Below are 20,740 nucleotides of genomic sequence, written 5' to 3' on the forward strand. Positions count from 1 at the left end.
TTATCCCTTAGATTCTAAGCTCTTTGTATTTGACTCAAAATGTTTGTTGAGCTGTAGATTCTTCATTGGTTTGTATATGACTTCAACTGATGTTTATATTTTGAATGTCGATGCGTTGTAGCTTCAGAACTTGTATCTTCAGAACTTCTGATCTTCATACTTATGTGATCTTCTGATGTTTGCAAAGCTTCTTGCAGTTGATCTTTCTCGTTTACTTCCTTGGAGCTTCTGATGTACTTTCTGATTGAGACTGTTGTATGTAGGTCTTGATATTGGTTGTTCTTCTGAATGGTTTTGTTCCTCATTATCACTTCTTTACTTCAGATTTGACATTGACGAGCTCTTAGTCAGAATATTTGATGAATGATGTTTAGCTTTGTCAATCTTCTGGATGTAGTTGTTGTATTCTTTTTTCTGATGAATCCTGTATCGGATTTATAACATAGCTTCTGCACACCAAATGAAACCATTAGTAATAAAATTGTTACTCACAAAATATATGCTTGTTATCATCAAAACTATATTCTGAACTTAGATTCTCAATCTTGTTCTAACAAAGTTAACATGTGCTTAAAAAGAAAAGAAAAGAAAGTCGAACAAAGCATTTGAAAGGAAAAGAAAATATAAAAGATGAATATATACTAACATGAGTAGCTAAAAAGTAAAATAAACAAGTTAATCATTTAATCAATTAATTATCCAAAATTAAGAAAAATCAATTAGTAAACTAATCGATTTTACTTAATAAGGATCAACTAATTAAATCAACATTTAACTAATTGCTTAAAAGATTAAAATGTATAAAATAAAATCAAATAAGAGAATTAAAAGGCTAATTAAAATATTTTTGGATTTTTAATATGAAAATAAAAGTCTAAACTAAAACATGTTTTTGATCTTTTTAGTAATTATATTTATAATGACTAGAAATTAAAAAAAAACAACCAAAGCAAAACTAAAATGAAAACAAATAAAGAAAAAAAGTTTCAAAAACATTGAAAAGGGGTGTAAGACAAGAAATTTCGTTGGCCCTAACTGTCTCACTAAGACCCAAATCAAAATGGAAGAAAATTCACCCAAAAGTGGGGTGTAACGCACAAATAGGGGGTGTATGAAGTTGAAAACGTGATTGGGCTTAGGCTTAATCCAGCCCAACGAAAATGGAAATTAGTAAACCCTAAACTAGGATGGAATCTGCCTCTCTCTCTATTTCTCTGTTCACGATCTCCCACCCCTGTTTCCTCTGCATCTACTATGTTCCTCAGCTTCTCTCTCTCGGTTTCATGTTCAACTCTCCCACGAATCAAACAAACCTCACAAACTAAACTCTCTGCCTCGCTCTCATCTTATCCTCTGTTCATCTCTTTCGCTTAGTTCGCGCAAGACCTTTGTTCTTCTTCTAATCGCAACAACAAACTTCCACTCCCAACTCTCATCTCTCAATTGGTATCAAACTCTCTCTCTCTATCTCTCTCAGAAATATATCATTTTCGGTTCGCATCAACAACCAAAAGAAGACTCTCAAAGAAAAAAATCGATAACCAAATAATAACATAGCAGTAACAGCAACATGGCATAGCGTTGAAACAACTTGATTCATAGCATACATCATCACAACAAACATAGCAGCGAGTTTTGAGAAAGACTATGAAAACTTACAAGATCGGAGCAAGTCCGATGGTTCCGACATTAAAGAACAAGAAAACCAGAGGATAAGCTGCTCCTTCTCCAAAAATAAATCGGGAATCCTATTCACGTTGTTGCGTGATGCTGATTCGGATTTGTTGCACGTTCACTGAATGGTGTGTTGAATTGGTTTTGAATGGAATTAAAGATGTAGCGAGATGTTGCTGGTGACGATATTGTTTGGTATTGTTGCGTTTGAAGTTGTGATGCTGACGAATTTGGAGGAAATTACGAGTCGGTGATGAAGAGGTTGATTTGTCGTGTTATTGGATCGGAATTGTGAACTGAATCGAAGTTGATGCAAAACTGAATCAAATTGCTTATGGTTGCTGAAGATTGTGAAGTGTTATAAATGAATGTTTAAAGCTGTTTACATGATGCTGAAAGCTTCTAAGGAATTTTGGTGATGAACTATGCAGGTTTTTGAGATTATGAATGGTTGGTGATGAATTTTTTGGAGGAGAGTTGTGATGAAATTTTAGCAGCGTAACAGTAGGTTTTTCCAGGGGTGGCAAAATGGATGGATTGGATGGATATGGATTGGATCCTTAATGGATGGATCAAACCAATCCATTAATCCATTACAATCCATTAAACTCTCTAAATAAAAATCCAATCCAATCCATCCATTAAGGAATAAAATCCATCCAAAAGATAATTAAAAATATTTTATTTTTTTCAAAATTTCATAAAAATAATAATTTACGTATTTTAAAATAGTTTTTTGTTTTTCTGAAAAATAATTGATTTTTCGTTCTTCCGAAAAAATTTGAATTTTCGTTTTTTCAAAAAAAAACTCGATTTCTCGTTTCTCCGAAAAAATTCGATTTTATGTTTTTTCAAAAAAACTCAATTTTTTCGTTTTTCTAAAAAAAACTCGATTTTTTTCGTTTTTCTGAAAAAGACTCGATTGTTTCGTTTTCCAAAAAAAAAACTCGACTTTTTTCGTTTTTCCGAAGAAAAAAAAACTCAATTTGATTTTGTTAGATATTTGACACTGAAGTATTATGCCTCCAGGTCCCAAGATATTTGACACTGAAGTATTAGCACCAGAATTGTATTCCCAGGGTACTGTTTTGATTTTGTCCAAAGGATATGGAGCTCTATTCTTGTTGGTCGGGATCACCTTAGTATGCTCTTGTGCAGGTATCCACAATGGTGGTTTAGAGCATGGGGTGATTAATGGCTTCCTTGTCCCTTGGCTAGGTATCATCAATGGCTCGTTTCCATCCACCATATCCACATATTCCTCCTCAGAGTGTTCCTTTAGTTGAATCAACCCTTGATCAATGAGCCTTTGCAAAGTGTCTTTAAAAGCTTCGTTATGTTCTAAGATTAACCCCTTTATAAGTAGATACCTCTTAAGTGCATCTATGGGGGAACTTCTTTGTTGAACCAACCCTTGCTTGGTAACAACCTCTATTGCATTGACTGCCCCATCATGGTGAGGCATAAGATTCGTCTTCACGTTGGGTTTATCAAAGGCAATTGCCCTTGACTCTATTAGATCCTAAACTTTATGCCTGAAGGCCCAACATTTTTCCAATGTGTGTCCAGGGGAATTAGCATGGTATTCGCACCTTTTGTTGGCATTGTATCTGGGTAGAACCTTCCTTGGAGGAGGAGATGCCAATGGTTTGATCTCTACCAATGACTCGCTTATCAAGTATCTTAGTATTTTGCTCTTGGATGTAGGCAAAGGATCAAATTTCCTTTGAGGGCCTTGAAACCTGTTCTGCTGTTGTGGAAATGACATAGGAGGTCTAGGTTCTTGATGCACTACTGCATTGGTCTCCCCTTCCTTCTTCTTTGCGAAGGTTGGGGTGGGCCTCTTTGAGTGATAAGAACCTGAGGATGCCCCTTGTATCTTTCCGTTCTTAATCCCATTTTCAATCCTTTCACCAATAACCACCAAATCCGAGAATCCTGAAGATACGCTTCCGACCACTTATCGTAGTATGGTCCTTGCAAGGTGCCCATAAACATGTTTACAAGTTCTTTCTCCGGCAAGGGAGGTTGGACTCGAGAAGCCATCTCTCGCCATCTTTGTGCATATTCCTTGAATGCTTCATCCTTCTTTTGTGAAAAAATTTGTAGTTGCATCCGGTTGGGCGCCATATCCAAGTTGTACTTATATTGCTTTAGGAATGTATTAGCAATGTCATTCCAGCTTCGGATATAGGACTTTTCCAACTGCATGTACCAATCAACAAACGCTTCACTTAAGCTATCTTGGAAGAAGTGTATCATCAGCTTTTGGTCATGGGCGTAGGCAGCCATTTTTCGTACATACATGCGTAAGTGATTTCTCGGGCATGTGAGTCCTTTGTATTTTTCAAAGTTAGGAACCTTAAACTTATGTGGGATGGTCAAGTCTGGGACCAAGCTCATTTCGAAGGTATCCACATCAAAGACATTGTACCCTTCTACTGCATTTAGCCTTCTGTGCAATAGGGATGAATCCTTCCTAAGAAGTCTCTCCTTCCTCATGGGATCGGATGACTCTTTTGGAAGAGCGGGCACTCATTCTGTGAGGATCAATACTTGGAATGTATCCTAACGGCGGTTTACCATCATCTGGTATATCCTTGGACTGATCTTGAGTTTCCTTACCCTTTTCTTATTTATCCATGAATTCCTTCACGAAACTCAGCATTTGGGTCATCCCTCCCTTAATTTCCTCCACAATACCCTTCAGTTGGGTCACTTCTTCACGAAGGGCGGCTTGATTCTTCTCTAGTTGTTCCATTGCTTTCTTTCTTTGAGACCTAGTTTGGTATGGAGGTATGGTTGCTTGGTTATCTTCTCCAATGACGTGACTGGAGATAAAGACAATTTCCTCCTTTTAATGTTTTTTTTAAAAAAACGATTTGAAATGATATGCATGTCATGAATGCTATTTTTATGTTCATGTCTTATCCACATTTTTTATTTTTTTATTTTTTTTAAAACCCTTTTTTTTTCCTGTGGGTAAGACATGATGAAGAAATGCACATGATGAATGATGAATGCAACCAATTATATGATATAAAAATAATAAAAGCATATAATTAAACACATAAGCACATAAGCCCTAAGTTCATAGGTTCGACGCAACGGTTTAGGGAGTCTACCTTTCCCATTGGTATGTTCTAAAAGGTCTCATGAGGCCGTTCGTAGCCTCCGAGACTTTTTGTCTCTTTGGATTTTAGAACAACTCATTTGCCCATGAGGTTCGAGTTTTAGGGGTAGGTTCCCAAAGAGATCAGTTAAATACACAGTCCTGCCCTCAACAAAGTCAAGCCTCGTTTTGGACATTTCTGAATATTCAACCCACTCTGAGTGGAATTATCATTAAGACTCGTAGGCGATGCAAGTCTCCTCTGGTCTTAAAGATAATTCCCACACTTATGTTTTAACAGCAATTTATATATAACCCAAAAATGCAATAAAAAAACAAATATACAATTAAAGAAAGGTGACAGAAAGTTAAATAGGGCAAACCTTAAACCTATTGAAATTTTGGGGAAGGGGACTCGCCTTGTTACCAAGTGCCTACGTACCTCCTTATGGAGGATCAGAGTCTATGTAGTTCGGGGTATGTTGGTGTTTTTTTAGAGGTTGTATGACAATACTATAAATTATACCATAATGAATAATATTACTTAATTTAATAATAGGTTAACTAATAAATCTAATTAACTAAAACAAAATAATTAACTTAATAAATTATACAAATGATATGTAATGTCGTGCAATGTTGGATGCAAAGCCTGGTAATAAAACAACCTGTCGGAAGGCTCCTTAAGTTAGGATAGTTCTAAGTTCTTTTACCCAAGAATCCCCTCACAAGGTTAGCTCTAGAGTTTTTGGATATAATGGTTCCTAGAGGCATCCAAGCATGATCAGAATTTCATCATGCGACAGGCAAACCATCTTATGAAGAATTTCATGAATACATAACCTCTAGGCGAGGTTATTGCATTAATCATACAAGGTGTGCACCTTGGGGATCAATACATAACCTCTATAGATGGAAAGGGTTCTAAAGGTCCTTAACGACCAAATCAGATTTCTGTCATGCAATGGGCTAACCATCTTATGACAAATTTCATGAATAAGTCTCCTCCAAGTGGGGTCTTCGTATTAGCCATTCAAGGTGTTATCCTTGGGGACTGACACTACACAACCACCTCATAACTTATGTTTTTCTCTTGTTTTTCAAAAGCTCGGGTTGAGAGCTTCACTTAAGTATCATTCCCATATCCACAAATGAGCATATACAAAAATAAATAAAGAGCGATAAAGCAATAGTAAAGAAACATAAACAACACAAGAATAAATATAAGGGATACAAGCATAAACAAACAAATGCAAACACTCAAATACAAAACAAACTAAACTAGGGTTGACTATCTTAAGATGTCCCCATCAAAGTCGCCACTTTCTGTATCGGTAAAAAACACTCGAAATACAATAGAATCGCCACCGAACTTTATTTATTCCAAAAAGGAAAGGGAAAATATTGATAAAACCCACAAAGAGAAAAGAAATGGATAAGATGGTCGTCGCAACCAAATTTGGGTTCGGGAGTCGGTTATGCGAGGGGAAGGTATTAGCACCCCTCACATCCATTGTACTCAATGGTACCCATTTAGTTAGTTTATGAATGAGTGTTAGCATGATGTTTGCATTCTTTTTCTTATTAATCGAAAAAAGAGGAAAGAGAAAAGAAAAGGGGTTTTTTTATTTTTTATTATTGTGAAGAAAAAGAAAATATTTTTTATTATTATGCCCGTCAAGACATTTGTATCTTGTGCCTACGTATTTCCTCGTGCAATAGGAAAGTCAGAGCAATCGAAGTTTGGGCGAAGAACCACGAAAGCTTGTTGGTTAATTTTAGCGAGAGGTACTCGATCGCTTTTAAATGGAGACAATACTACGCACACATGGATAAGAGATCACTACAAAAATGGATGACTAAATCAAGAGTAAGACGAGATTTTGGCCATCATCGCATTCGAGTGGAAGATATTCGATCTTCACATGTGGAAGTACGTTCGCATTTGAAATTGACTAAGTATCTCGTTTATGAAAAGAGATTTTAAAGATGAAAACCCATAAGGCAAAAAGCATGAATGAAATTGAGATTGTTTTTTAAAGGGATGTTTAGTGAACATTTTGAGCATAAGTGTGCACCTAGCACGTTGTTCACCCAAGATATTCAAAAGGATGCGAGCCCAATTGTCACTTATTATCCACGTCGATAAAAGAGGATATTGGTGGACATTTAGTAAAGGGTTTGAGCATAGGTGTGCACCTAGCACGTTCTTTACCCAAGATATTCAAAAGGAAGCGAGTCCAATTGTCACTTGTTGTCCTAATCGACGAAAATGATATTTGCGGATGTTTAGTAAAGGATTGAGCATAGGAGTTCTCCTACACGTTCTTTACCCAAGGTATTCAAAAGGATGCGAGTCCAATTGTCACTTGTTGTCCTCGTCGATGAAAAAGATATTTACGGACTTTTAGTAAAGGATTGAGCATAGAAGTTCTCCTAGCGCGTCTTTACCCAAGGTATTCAAAAGGATGCGAGTCCGATTGTCACTTGTTGCCCTTGTTTAATAATGTGTTATGATTCAAAGGATCAAGATATTCAAGAGGTGTGCAACTCTTGTCACTTGATCTCTTGATTTGATTAAGAAATATTTTTAAAAAGGAAAATGTTTAACGTGTTTTGATCCAAAAGAATCGAGGTATCCAAGAGGTGTTCACCTCTTGTCACTTGATCTCTTGATTTAATTAAGAAAGATTTAAAAAAAACTTTATTTAATGTATTTAAACCCAAAAGAATCGAGGTATTCAAGAAGTGTTCACCAATTGTCACTCGATCTTTTGGTAAAGAAGAAAGGTTGTTTAAAAAAACTTTTATTTTTGTAAAGAAGAAACTCGACTTTGGATCAAGAAAATTATTGAAACGACTCGGCGTTGGACCAAGATTTATTGTTTTTTGGATTGAAGGATTAATCGAATATTTTTGGTATTTTTAATAATAAAAGAGAAATCTAAAAGTCTAATTAAAACACATCTTTTTTTTGTTGAAGATTATATTAGAAAACAAAACAACTAGTAAAATAAGATATTATGAAATAAAACCAAATTGGGCTTAAAAAGAAATGAATGAGGGTATTGAGCAATAGCAATGGGGTGAGGCCCAAAAAGGAGGCTGGAAAAAAAAAAGAAAAAAAAAACATGTACTGGGCCGAACCGGGTCCGTGGACCTGGACTCCTTAAGCTCATAAAATCGGGTTGAAAGAACCCTAGACACAAAAAATTCCTTTTCACAAATACATCCTTCATTTCTTTCGGTTACGATAAAAAAACACAGAGAAAATAAGAAAGCTCTTTCAAACCCTCTCAATGGCTCTCTCGCGAATCTCTCATTCGATTCTCTATCGGTCTCAACACTGCTTCTCAGAAGAAAAAATAAACAAAAACGACTCTCTCTACTCTCATCGCTATTCATCTCTCGCGCATGTTCATGTTTTCGCCGGTATCAAACAAATATCACAACACAAAACCCTAATCCCAATCAGTCCCAAATCGGCCCCCATTTACTGTTTTCAAGTATTACAGATAATTATTACATGTTACAATACTGAAATCAAGAGAAACGGGAAGCAGAATATACAAGATAAAGCAACAATTTAATGATAAATCAAGATTCACGACGAATTTACCGAGTATGAAAGCGATATCGAGGTAAGGAAGCTCTATGAATATCTCCACTCAAAGTGTTTCGAGTTCTTCTCCTATACTTTTGTCCGCTTCTGTATTTTGCTGCTTGTGTTTTTCGTTGTTTTTCTGGGCGTGTTGGAGATGAGAGGTTGTTCTGTTGTGTTGGTTCATAGTGTGAAGGATTTGTTGAATGGAGGTTGAAGACTTGAGATTAGGTAAGATGAAATTTGAACTTTTGTGGCATCTGATTTCAATACTTTTTGATGTTGCAGTTTGTATGAACATTTTGATGACAATTTTGGAGTGTAATAGGAGTAGAAAATGGTGCAGGTTTTGGATTGTAGCAGCAAGAGTGCAGGCTGTATCAGAAGCATGCTTGGACAGTATCAAAGAGAGGATAGCGTGGGATAGAGAACATGAAGAAAACCATTTTTTTATTTTTTTTGTTCTATGAAACAAAAAGTGAAATGGACCAAACATGTAACTTGGGCTTACACTAAAAAAATACAAGAAACTCTCTCTTTTGTTTTTTTGCACATTTTGACTAAATTAAAAAATATATAATTAATCTAAACTTGAAAAAAAAAATAAAAAGATAATATCAGTCCTAGATAAAAACCTAACTATCTAACAAACTATATATTTTTTTAAAAAATAAATTAAAATGCACATTTGTTGACATCTTTTTTTCAAAGCGATAATAATAAAAAAGAAAAAAACTATGGAGTCTAAACAAAACTCCGAAACAAGGGTAACTCGAATAAAAATATATATAAAGATGTGAAATGCAATCTATTTTTGCTGACTTTAGTAAAAGTTAATTTTTTTGAGCGATGAATACACACGAAATAAAAATATGACAACTCAACAATGAATGAAATATGCGGGTCAAAAATTGGGGTATGACAAGTACGAAGCTTGTATCATGGGACTAGAAGAAGCCATTGATCTTAGAATCAAGATTCTCGATGTATATGGAGATTCTGCTCTAGTTATTAATCAGATCAAAGGAGAATGGGAAACCAGCCATCCTGGTTTAATTCCTTACAGATATTATGCCCAAAGACTGCTAACATTCTTCAACAAAGTTGAATTCCATCACATACCTCGTGAGGAAAATAAAATGGCAGATGCATTTGGCAACTCTAGCTTCCATGTATCAAGTGAAGTCTCCAAATGAAGCTCCTCAAATTACAATCACGCGCCTGGATAGGTCGGCTCATGTATTCACTGCTGAAGTTGTCAGTGATGACAAGTCGTGGATTTATGACATCAAAATCTTCTTAGAAAAAAAGAGTACCCACCTGGGGCATCTAGCAAAGACAGAAGAACTTTGAGAAGATTGTCTGGTAATTTCTTCCTAACCGGAGATGTGCTCTACAAAAGGAATTTTGACATGGTATTGCTCAGATGCGTGGATAGACACGAAGCAAACCAATTAATGTAAGAAATTCATGAAGGATCTTTTGGTACTCATGCCAATGGATATGCAATGACAAGAAAGATACTTAGAGCGGGTTATTATTGGGTGACGATGGAATGTGACTGTTACAGATATGTAAAGAAGTGCCACAAATGCCAGATCTATGCTGATAAGATCCATGTACCTCAGACGCTTCTCAATGTTATCTCCTCTCCATGGCCTTTCTCTATGTGGGGAATTGATATGATTGGAATGATTGAACCTAAGGTTTCAAATGGACATCGTTTCATCCTGGTCGCCATTGATTACTTTACCAAATGGGTCGAAGCTGCCTCTTACGCAAATGTTACTCGACAAGTGGTAGTAAGATTTATCAAGAACAATCTCATATGTCGCTACGGCATGCCCAACAGAATCATTACTGATAATGGTTCCAATCTGAACAACAAGATGATGAAAGAGTTATGTGGTGAGTTCAAGATTGAGCATCACAATTCCTCTCCCTACCATCCTAAGATGAATGGAGCAGTAGAAGCAGCTAACAAAAATATCAAAAAGATTGTCCAGAAGATGGTTGTAACTTACAAAGACTGGCATGAAATGCTCCCTCTTGCTTTGCATGGGTACCGTACTACAATTCGCACTTTAACTGGGGAAACACCTTTCTCCTTAGTATATGGCATGGAAGTCGTACTCCCGATAGAGGTTGAGATTCCCTCCTTAAGGATCCTAATGGAAGCCAAGTTATCAGAAGCCGAATGGTGTCAAGCTAGATATGATTAGTTGAATCTTATTGAAGAGAAAAGAATGACCTCATCATGCCACGGTCAGCTTTACCAAGAAAGAATGAAGAGATCCTTTGACAAGAAAGTCAGACCTCGAAGGTTCAAGGAAGGCGATCTCGTGCTCAAGAAGATATTACCTCTTCAACCAGATCCTAGGGGCAAATGGACTCCCAATTATGAAGGCCCAGATGTTGTTAAGAAAGCCTTCTCAGGCGGTGCTTTGACTCTTACAACTATGGATGGTGAATAATTCGCACGTCCCGTGAATACCGATTGTCATACCCCAAATTTGTCCTACCCTTTAATTTCTAACTGGCTTAGGCTTTGCATTCATGTAAATATCTTTTATTAGGTCATCTAACACATCATGCATCATTTCATTAAAAATAATCTTGGTTCATTAAATCATTGGTGATGAATTGGAGGCATCAGTTGGATTTAAAAGTCAGGATTTCATCTATGCATAAAGATTGGAGTGCTCATTTATTTACAATTCAAGATTTAGCTGTGAGTTTCATACCATAAGTCAATTGGTCAGGATCTTTGTTACACATCATGGAGAAAAGCCTTGGGAAGTCATTTTGGTCACTGTGAACTTTTAATCAAATGTTGACTAATTCTTATGGATTCTTTTTCTTGGGACCAATTGCTACATATTGATCAAGGTTGTCATTTGGATTCATTTATTCAAGATTACAAGGATTGGAGAAGATTTGAGTTGATTACCTGAAAGGCAAGTCACATGGAAAGTCAACAAAAGTCAACATCTACATGAAAGTCAAATTACTCTAATTCTGTCATCACATATCCATTACAACTCAAAATTCTAAATTGCACCATTACAAAGCTTTACAACAAGGATTACAAAAAAGGAAGATAAAATGCTATAGTTGACTTTTGGTCAACTGTTGACCATTGACTTTGGAGTTGTTGACTAGACCTTGGGCAGTAGTTGACCAATAGTTTCCAACCGGTTCTTCAGGCTTCATAGGGCACCCATCTTCAAGTAATTTCTTTGGTGTTAACTCTCCAAGTCTCCTTGAGATAAACATAAGTTATCACACCAATGGTGAAACCTGCAACATATCATTACAAAATTCAAAAACTTGTATTCAGCATGTTCACACATTCAAACCAAAATCCATACATACAAGACATACACACATAAATTCAAAAAGAAAAAACAACCAGCACTGCACCCAATGTCTAAACATTCATAAACCAAAACATACCTCTAACCATCATCCACAAATTCATACATCACTTAAATCCATACAATTTACCACACCAAACTCCTTGTAACCATGCTTCAATTTCCCCATTGCAACAATAAAACAGTCCCTGCAAGCAGTAGGTGAGTTCATCAAGACAAAACCATACACACAACCCGAGCCCTTTTCTAATCTACAGGACTGGACAAAGCCATTCAAACATAAACAGTCCACACACAAAAAACCATTCACACATTACCTATTCAGATCCCTAATAACTTATTTTAGTCAGAACCATACATACTCCAAACAGTATATCAATACAAAAATCAGCCCTGCATATTTGTTTCCAACCACGCTTAAAAATGAAAATGAAGAAGAAAACCACGTTCAGATTCAAACTTTTTAAGTTCAGACCCACTTCAAACTAACAAAACCAGTTTTCCAATCACAAACAGAATCATTAACTAACCTAAAACTCTTCCTAACAGAATTTTCTAACTTCCTATAACGGATTTTATAACCACCATTTTAGAACTCCCATAACAGAAAAACAACAAACAGAATTCCTAACCAATTTTTACTAACCTACAACCAACTACTAACAGAAATAACAAACTGAAAAAACAGAGATAACCACCTCATTAACTGACTCAATCCAAGCCCTTCAATTCATGACAGAATCCTCTCAATCCAAGGGCTCACAATCACCCTCTCTAACTGCAAACTTCATCCCTCAATCTCTATATAACAGACACGCCATCATCTTCATCTCTCTCAATCATCTTCTTCACCACCATTCTCCCCCACCTTCCTCTTCATCAATCTCACACCATTCATTTTCTTCAGACACTCATCTTCCATCTTCATCATCTTCACCTCACTCTACACGCCACTTTCTCCACTCTCACTCTCACTCTCACTCTCTGCAAATTCTTCACTCACATATCATCATTCTCTCCGTTTTTCCTCACCGCCGTTTTTCCTCACCTTCGTCTTCTCCACACCACAACTCAATCCATGAAAAGAAATAGAAGAAGGAGAGAAGAGGAATCGCATAACAGAAAAAGGCAACAAGAAAACTCACCATAACATAATTCTTGAGCTCCTCCATAATCTTCAATTTCTCTCGATTCATCTTCTTCAGGCACTCTTCATCTTCATCAATCAGTTTCAACATCAACAACTTCAATCATCTCCATTCACCGGCGCATCAATTTAAATCTTCACGGCAACTCAACGTAAATCATCACCACCGATCCATCTTCATACGAATCTCAACAGTTATTCTTTCGTCATCTACAAAGCTGAATCTGCAATAACGTTCTTCATCGTCAACGCAAAAAGAGAAGAAGAAAAGAGGTGTAATGCGCAACATGTTCGTACCTACAGAATCAGAAGCGGATCGTTTGGATTTCCTCATTGCGATTCGCGTTTGAAAGAGACCGAGAGAGTGCGAATGACGCTGAGTTCTTGAGTCAGTGAGGCGAGATGATGTTGTTTCGTTGATTCACGGTGGCAGAGAGAGTTGATCGGAGACGAAGAAAGGAGATTCGCCGCCACTGCTGAAGGAGAAGAAAAGGATCTCATTCAAAGAACTTCAAAGGTCATATCTCTTAACCTAATCCTCTTTCAATTTTATTTGTTTTCTTTTTGAATTAATTAATACTCTTAATTGACCTAAGATTTTCATAATGTCTGTATTAGTCTGGGATTAATGTGAATAAGTAGTGTGAGTATTAATTGTAATTAAGGTGGTGATTAGTCTAATCTCTCGAGTCAAACAATAAAATTTGAATAAACATTGGAGAATGAATCATAATACTGTCTTGGGCCATACGAGCTATGCACACCCCCTTTGGCCCATACAGTGCTTTTCGTGTACCAAAACTCTTAACCAAAAAACAAAATTCTTTGGGCCTCACACGAAATCCTGCGTTCACACCCCCTGGACAAGCCCAATGCATCACCCTCTTTTTTGGCATACTGAAAAATCTGTACAAAAACTCCCATGGGCCTTTACTTTGATTGGGCCTGCGTTTTACTCAGCATACACTTGAATTCCATTCGCACCCCCCTGACTCCATCAAAATCTTGTAGACTTTAGCTTTTTTTATTGATATTTTCTTTTATTTTTAGTTGATAAAACATAATAAAATTCATCATTTTTTCTAAATAGATTTTAGTTGCTTTTTTTATAGTTTAATTGCTAGATTCTTTTAGGGATTTCTTACATAAAAACCTCATAGAAAATGCTCATAAAAAAATATTAGTTTTAGGCTTATGGTTTTAGCCTCTTTTTGCTTGATTTAGAAGTCCGAAACCTTTCATATCAAAAACTCATAAAAATAGTAGTATTTTTTGGTTTAATTTTGCACTAATTCTTGAATTGTTTCTTTATGTTTTGTTGTAGTGTGATTTTGTTGCTAGCTTTTGGCCACATTTTTTGCCTACTTTATTAATATCATTTTAATGCTCCTTTTAGAATTTAGTCACCATGTTAACATTAGTAGTTAGATTAGAATAACTATTAGGCTAGTTCTTAGGGTAGTCCCCACTTTTTCATTCTTTTTCTTTTACAACATAAAACATCTAACAAATATTCAAATAAAATCCCCTTTAAAACATACAAAGAAAACACTAAAAAACATTAATAAAAAAGTGAAAATCATTAAAAAGGGAATGGAAGCTTGAATCTCCCTTGCTTTAGGGAATCATTCGAGTGCTTGGATCTCCCTTGCTTTAGGGAACCATTCGGGCGTAAGTTCCCAAATTCTAAAAGACACAAACCAAAGAGTAACTCGAGTTTCCCTTGCCTTAGGGATTTCCTCGAAACACTCAAACTCTCTCTCTTCTCTCCTTTCTTAAGGGCATTGTTATCTCCGCTCTATTGCATCCTAGGCTGTCCCCTTATGCAAGAGCGCGAGCGTTAACTCCGCCCAACTAAAAAACACAAAAACAAACAGAAAATCTTGAGCCGAGCTACAGTAACTCTGATTCTTGAAAAGGATACGTAGGCAGCGGGGTAGGGCCCGTGCGAGTACAATTCTTTCTTTTCCCTACATTTTGCATTCATTCGCATTTAGACATAGACATAGTACACACCCTTTAGATAGAAACAAACATAGGTGGATACCATCGAGTACGATGGGCGCGAGGGGTGCTAATACCTTCCCCTTGCGTAACCGACTCCCGTACCTAGATTCTCTGGTCGTAAGACCCTGTTCTTATCCTTTCCTAGGTTTTCTGATATTCCTTTCCCTTATGGGATAAATATATTGGTGGTGACTCTGTTCATTTTTCGCGAGCGTGCGACAGCTGGCGACTCTGCTGGGGATTACTTAAGCAAGTCGATCCTAGCCTTTGTTTGTTTCTTTTATTGGGTGTTTCTTTGTTTATTTATATGTCTATATCCTGTATATATGTTTGCATGTTTATTTTCTGCTTGCATATCAAGTTTATTTCTGCTTGCACATCATGCATCTGGACTATATTATGGGTCCCCGTGTGGGCCACATATTTTTTTCTGCTCTGTTTTGCAGGTGGGGGGTTTTTGTGAGGTAAAAGGCCCACTACCCAGGCCAGTGACACATAGGATTAGCGTGGATGCTCATGTTGACTCCCGTGGCTCTTGCTACGATCGAGCTTGACATGGGGTACCACAACTGGGCGAGGTTCTTTCATGGAACACTGTGTCTGGCACGCTTGTTGCCTCAAACACTTTGTACCCCATGGGAACTGTAGACCCTAGTGACCATTAGGGACCACTTGTCCGTGTCTAGACTACATACCTGTGAGATTGGGGTGGGACAGGAAACCTTGACTCCTACATACCATTGCTTCTTCAGAATTGAGGTCGGACCTTTATTTGGTCTGTTCTCATGGTGCTTGATATTCTGGTATTCAAAAAGGCGTCGAACCTTTGGTCTTGTGACATTCGACCTACATCAGTTATTCAGAGGATTGTACAGTGGTTTCTAAGATTATATGGACCTTGATCCCATGCTTTTGCATTGCATAACATCATTGCTTTATCCACTTCATTTGTGGGGGGTCCTAAAGTCTATTTCAAAAAAAAAGGGAGAAAAATAGAAAAAAGAAAAAAAAAGATATTCTATAAAAAAAATGCTTTGATTTCAAAAAAGAACAAAACAAAAAGTGTGTGAAAGGACTTTAGGATCCCTTGGTAATGAAACATTGCATTCATACCATCATGTATTCCATAATTCTCTCAGAAGCTTATTGGGGTCCCTTTCAAATAAATTCTTGCTTCATCATCAAAGCTGACTTCCCTACATCTGTATCATACAAGGATTAATCAGAGGAGAATCATGGACCGTCTCGAACAAAATCAGGCTGAACTTCGTAAGGACATGGATGCTATGGGTGAGAGGATGACCCAACTCTTGGAGACCCTACATGCTGTTGTTCAGGGGCAAGAAGAGCTCAGACAAAGTGTTTCTAAGTTGGCTAATGGTACTCCGACTACTGTTGCTAATGGGGGATCAAAACCGGTGCCCGTGGAAGTTCCTAACAAGGAGGACTCGCATCATGAGAACAATTCTGAACTGGAAACTTTCAAGTTCCCGATTGAAGAAAATGAGGGAAAATTCCATCTCCTGGAAGAAAGATTGAATGCTTTAGAAGGTCGAAGCTCCTCTGGTTTGAATGCTATTGATTTGTGCCTAGTACCTGATATCAAGATTCCTGCTAAATTCAAAGTCCCCAGTTTTGAGAAATACAAGGGTACCACTTGTCCGATGAGTCACATCAAGGCATTTTGCAACAAGATGGCTCCGTATGCAGAAAATGATAAACTTCTAATGCACTTTGTCATACCCCAAAATTTGCCCGGTCAACTCATGTCTTTTAATTCATCAAGGATCAAAATTAAGAATCATGGGGTTTGACATTCCTATTGTCAAACCTGCGTTCTTATAAGATATCCTGAGTCAAAATGGGGGTTAAAATCAGAAAATGCTTGAGCTCAGTCATCTAGCTCATCTATTCCGTCTTCTTGAGGTTTTTTTAGTCCTTTCTCACAAATTATTCACATGGTTTATTATTTATAATTAGTTTAATCATTTTATTATTATAACTAACTATTATTTAGTAGTGGTTTTAATAATATTATTATTAAAATTATTATAATTATTTTTAACTATTATTGTTATAATATACCATGGATTAATGGGGTAGTAATTTATTTGGGCTAAAAGAGAAAAGATCAATTGGACAATGGGCCCATTATAAAAATAAAAAAAACCTAAGTTGTGCACTATGAAGAGGACACAAGGAGAGCCAATAAGGAGGTCGGCGAAAAAAAAAAGGAGAGATGGCAGAGAAACTTCATGAAAACCGCAAAGCCTGACTTCACCGCCGACGGATCCGATCAATCCATTGTGCAGTGTCAAACGGACCATTCACCACTGCTCCGCCTGGAGTATCGTTCGAGCTGCTCCGATTCTGATGACAACACGACAATAACAACTTCCATCAAGCGCCCAAAGCAATCGGGAACCGTGCCATTTCGATCACCACCACATTTGATAGGAAATCTCAGGTTGGAAGATTAAAAGAAACAAAAGGAAGAATACAAATCCGGATCCACTACACGCAAACAGTTCCGCAACGGGAAGCGCAACCACAGCCGCCGTCGAATACCCCTCACCACCAGATCTCACGAGTACACTTTCTCTCTTTCTTTGAATCATGTGTTTGTTCTGTTGATTATGGTTTATGCTATGTTGTGGTGTTATTTACTTGATTGTAAGAGATGTGCAAATAATTTCTCTCTCAACTGTGTTTGCTCTTGCTGTTAGAATAAATGAATAAAGAATTGTGGACAGTGGAAAGAAATAGTCATTACGATAAGGGGTGGTGTGGTTTTACGTCATCCATTTTCAAAATGAGTATACAATATTTGTTATTTATTTGTTAACACTAATGCCACATGTCACTCGTTGAATGGCTATTTGATGGTTTGAAAAATCATAAGAAAAATCTCTTGCATAGAAAATATGAGGCAGCGCCTCACTGCAAGATATTTTTTTGTTTTTTTAATTTTAATTAATTTATTAATTAGTAATAAGTTAAATTAGTTTTCAGGGTTTTATTGTAATTAGGCTTTGGGCCTTTGTCCCCATGTTTTTTACTACTCTTCTATCATCTCTATTATTCATGCACCCATGTCTTTAATTAAGCGGTAAAATTAAAGAGGGAAAAAGATAAAAAAAAAAAACTATAAAGTTGCCAATGCATTAGGGTTCGCCCAATCCCATTTGGCCAAAGTATCAAAATATTAGGATTTAAATTATTATTCGTTTCGACTAAATTTATTGGTCGCGATGATTAATAATCGATTAATTTAATTAATCAAATCCTATAAATTAAAATAATATTTATTTTGCTAAACGGTTTTAACCAAAGCTATTGGTTACGATGATTAGCATTTTCCCCTTATCAATTCGTTATTATTTGTAATTGAATCTATCGATTATGAGGGGTAACGATGAAATTAAATAATTAAGATACAAGTCAAATTATATTCGATTAAACGGTTGCAATTATCTTATTAATTGTGATGATTAATCCTTCCTTTCTCTAAGTTTAATTTGTTATTATTTGTAATCGTATTAATCGATTATGAGGGGTAACAATACAAAATAAAAATGCATAATAAATAATAAAACACATTAATTCATTATTAGTGATAATCGAATCAATCGATTTGAATTGGTAATGGTGCAAAACCCCTAATCTTTTAACTATGGTGATCAAACCTATTGATCATTGCGGTTAATGGTGCCAAATCAGGGTTGTACGCCCAGAACATCTAAAACAACTTCAAAACACTCTTCAAACATCTTTCAAACTTCAAGTTCAAAATACAGATTTTTATCTACGATAGGCTATTCAAAGCCTTCAAACCTTCAAATCAAATTCAAACTCGAAGAGCCTCAAAAACAATTTCAAAACAACTTCACACAATCTCTATAATCAATTCTAAGGCGTACAATCCTGTGCCCGAACTACGTTGACTCTGATTCTCCCTAAGGAGATACGTAGGCACTTGGCAACAAGGCGAGTCCCCTTCCCAAAAATCTCAATTTTTCTCCTTCTCATTTCCTTAGCTATTAACCTCTGTAATTTTGCTATAAACCTTTACCTTAGATTCAAAGCCAATAGGAAAGGGTTGAGGGTGCCTAACACCTTCCCTCGACCTGAATATAGTATCTTACCCTGATCTCTATACTGCGTAGGGTTTCCTATTCGCCCTTCAGAATAGGTGGCGACTCTAATCTTTAATTTTTAGGGCAGGTTGCTACAGCTGGCGACTCTGCTGGGGACCACACTGTAATGGTGAATTATTATGCTCCTATAGGTTTTGGCAGGGTTTAGGTTTTTGGCAGACTTCTTTTAGGGTTTGGCTAATTTGCCAAAATTAGGTTTTATTTATATTTAAATATTTAAAGTTTTTACTTTATTTATTTATTTATTTATAATTTCATCTTTTACATCAATTAAATTAAATACCTGTTTATTTAAAAAAAAAAGTATATGTTTATTTAAATATTTGCTGCGTATTGTATTTTTTTAAATCGCAAGCGGCTGGAGTTCAAGGTATCCCTACGTGGTCCCTAGCCTGTAGGGATTCTAACTTCAAAGATCATGTCTTTCCCACGAAGGACATCACCATCTATGCATCCCTTAGCCTGTAGGGATTTTATTTTTATATCCTCGTATTCTTGCAAATACGTGTCCTTCCCACGAAGGACATCTTCGCTTACGCACGTCGATTGGCTTCTCGATAGCCATGAGACTAAGTGACTGTCATGAACAGTCACTCCGCGCCCGCATCTACGCACTCCCTAACCTGTAGGGATTTTACTTTTATATCCTTGTATCTACAACTGCGTGTCCTCCCACGAAGGACATTTCCATTAACGCACGTCAATTGGCCCCTCGATGGCCATGCGATCTAGTGACTGTCTCGAACGGTCACCTCGTGCCTACACCTACGCACTCCCTAGCCTATAGGGATTTTCTTTCACACTCGTGCGTTTTCACAACGACGCGTCCTTCCCCGAAGGACAACTTCATTAGCATGCGTTCGATTGGCCTCTCGATGGCTATGAAATCTAGTGACTGTCCTGAACGGTCACTCCACGCTTATTCCCGCGCACCCTCTAACTTGTAGGGTTTGGATCTCCATTTACACATCACATCCCTAGCCTGTAGGGATTTCTCTTCGTCCATGTCGTCCTTAGATAGGTTGTGTTCCGCATAGAGAACCTTCCCACGAGGGACAAATTCATTGGTACACATTGATTGGCCTCTCGATGGCCATGAGATTTAGTGACTGTCTTGGACGGTCATTAGCCGCTATCCTCTGCATACTCTCGAATTCGAGGGATTTCCCTTAGCGTGTCATAACATTTATCCTGCAAAGATTCCGAAAGGGTCTAATGTCGCCTCTAAGGCTATCCCTAGGATCATATGTTACACGTTTGCATTTGCATACACGGAGTTACAGTACAAGGAGTCTCTCGCTTACGCATGCATTTGTATTTTCATGCATTCATACATTCACATTTGCATTTCTATCTTCGCCTGCATCCATACCAACCATGCTAGCCGGTTTCCCGAAACTCCCAAAAAAAAATCAAAGAAAAAAAACTATGGAGAAAGGAGAATAAAAGATCTGGGTCTTGCTAAAAAAAAAGGGGATGTCTTCCACTATGCCAACCACGTGTCCATGCCTTGTCATAACAGGATTATGAATACAATAAAGGTTTTCATCGAGCAAGGATCAGTTCAACAAAGAGTTCCCTCATAGACACACTCAAGATGTATCTAATCATAAGGGGTTCATCTACGAACATAACAAACTTACACGGACGCTCTACGATAACCTG

The 20,740-nt window shown here is 37.0% G+C and overlaps 1 long non-coding RNA gene across 1 annotated transcript; it reads left to right on the plus strand.

Annotated features, from left to right (window-relative positions):
* Window positions 1–8,005: 8,005 nt before the first annotated feature.
* Window positions 8,006–8,927, plus strand: LOC131656856 (uncharacterized). Its single transcript, XR_009300339.1, has 2 exons — window positions 8,006–8,618; window positions 8,734–8,927. It is a non-coding gene; the product is annotated as an uncharacterized LOC131656856 (long non-coding RNA).
* The last annotated feature ends 11,813 nt before the right edge of the window (window positions 8,928–20,740 follow it).

The sequence above is a fragment of the Vicia villosa genome, linkage group LG3, assembly GCF_029867415.1.
Source record: "Vicia villosa cultivar HV-30 ecotype Madison, WI linkage group LG3, Vvil1.0, whole genome shotgun sequence".
NCBI lineage: Eukaryota > Viridiplantae > Streptophyta > Magnoliopsida > Fabales > Fabaceae > Vicia > Vicia villosa.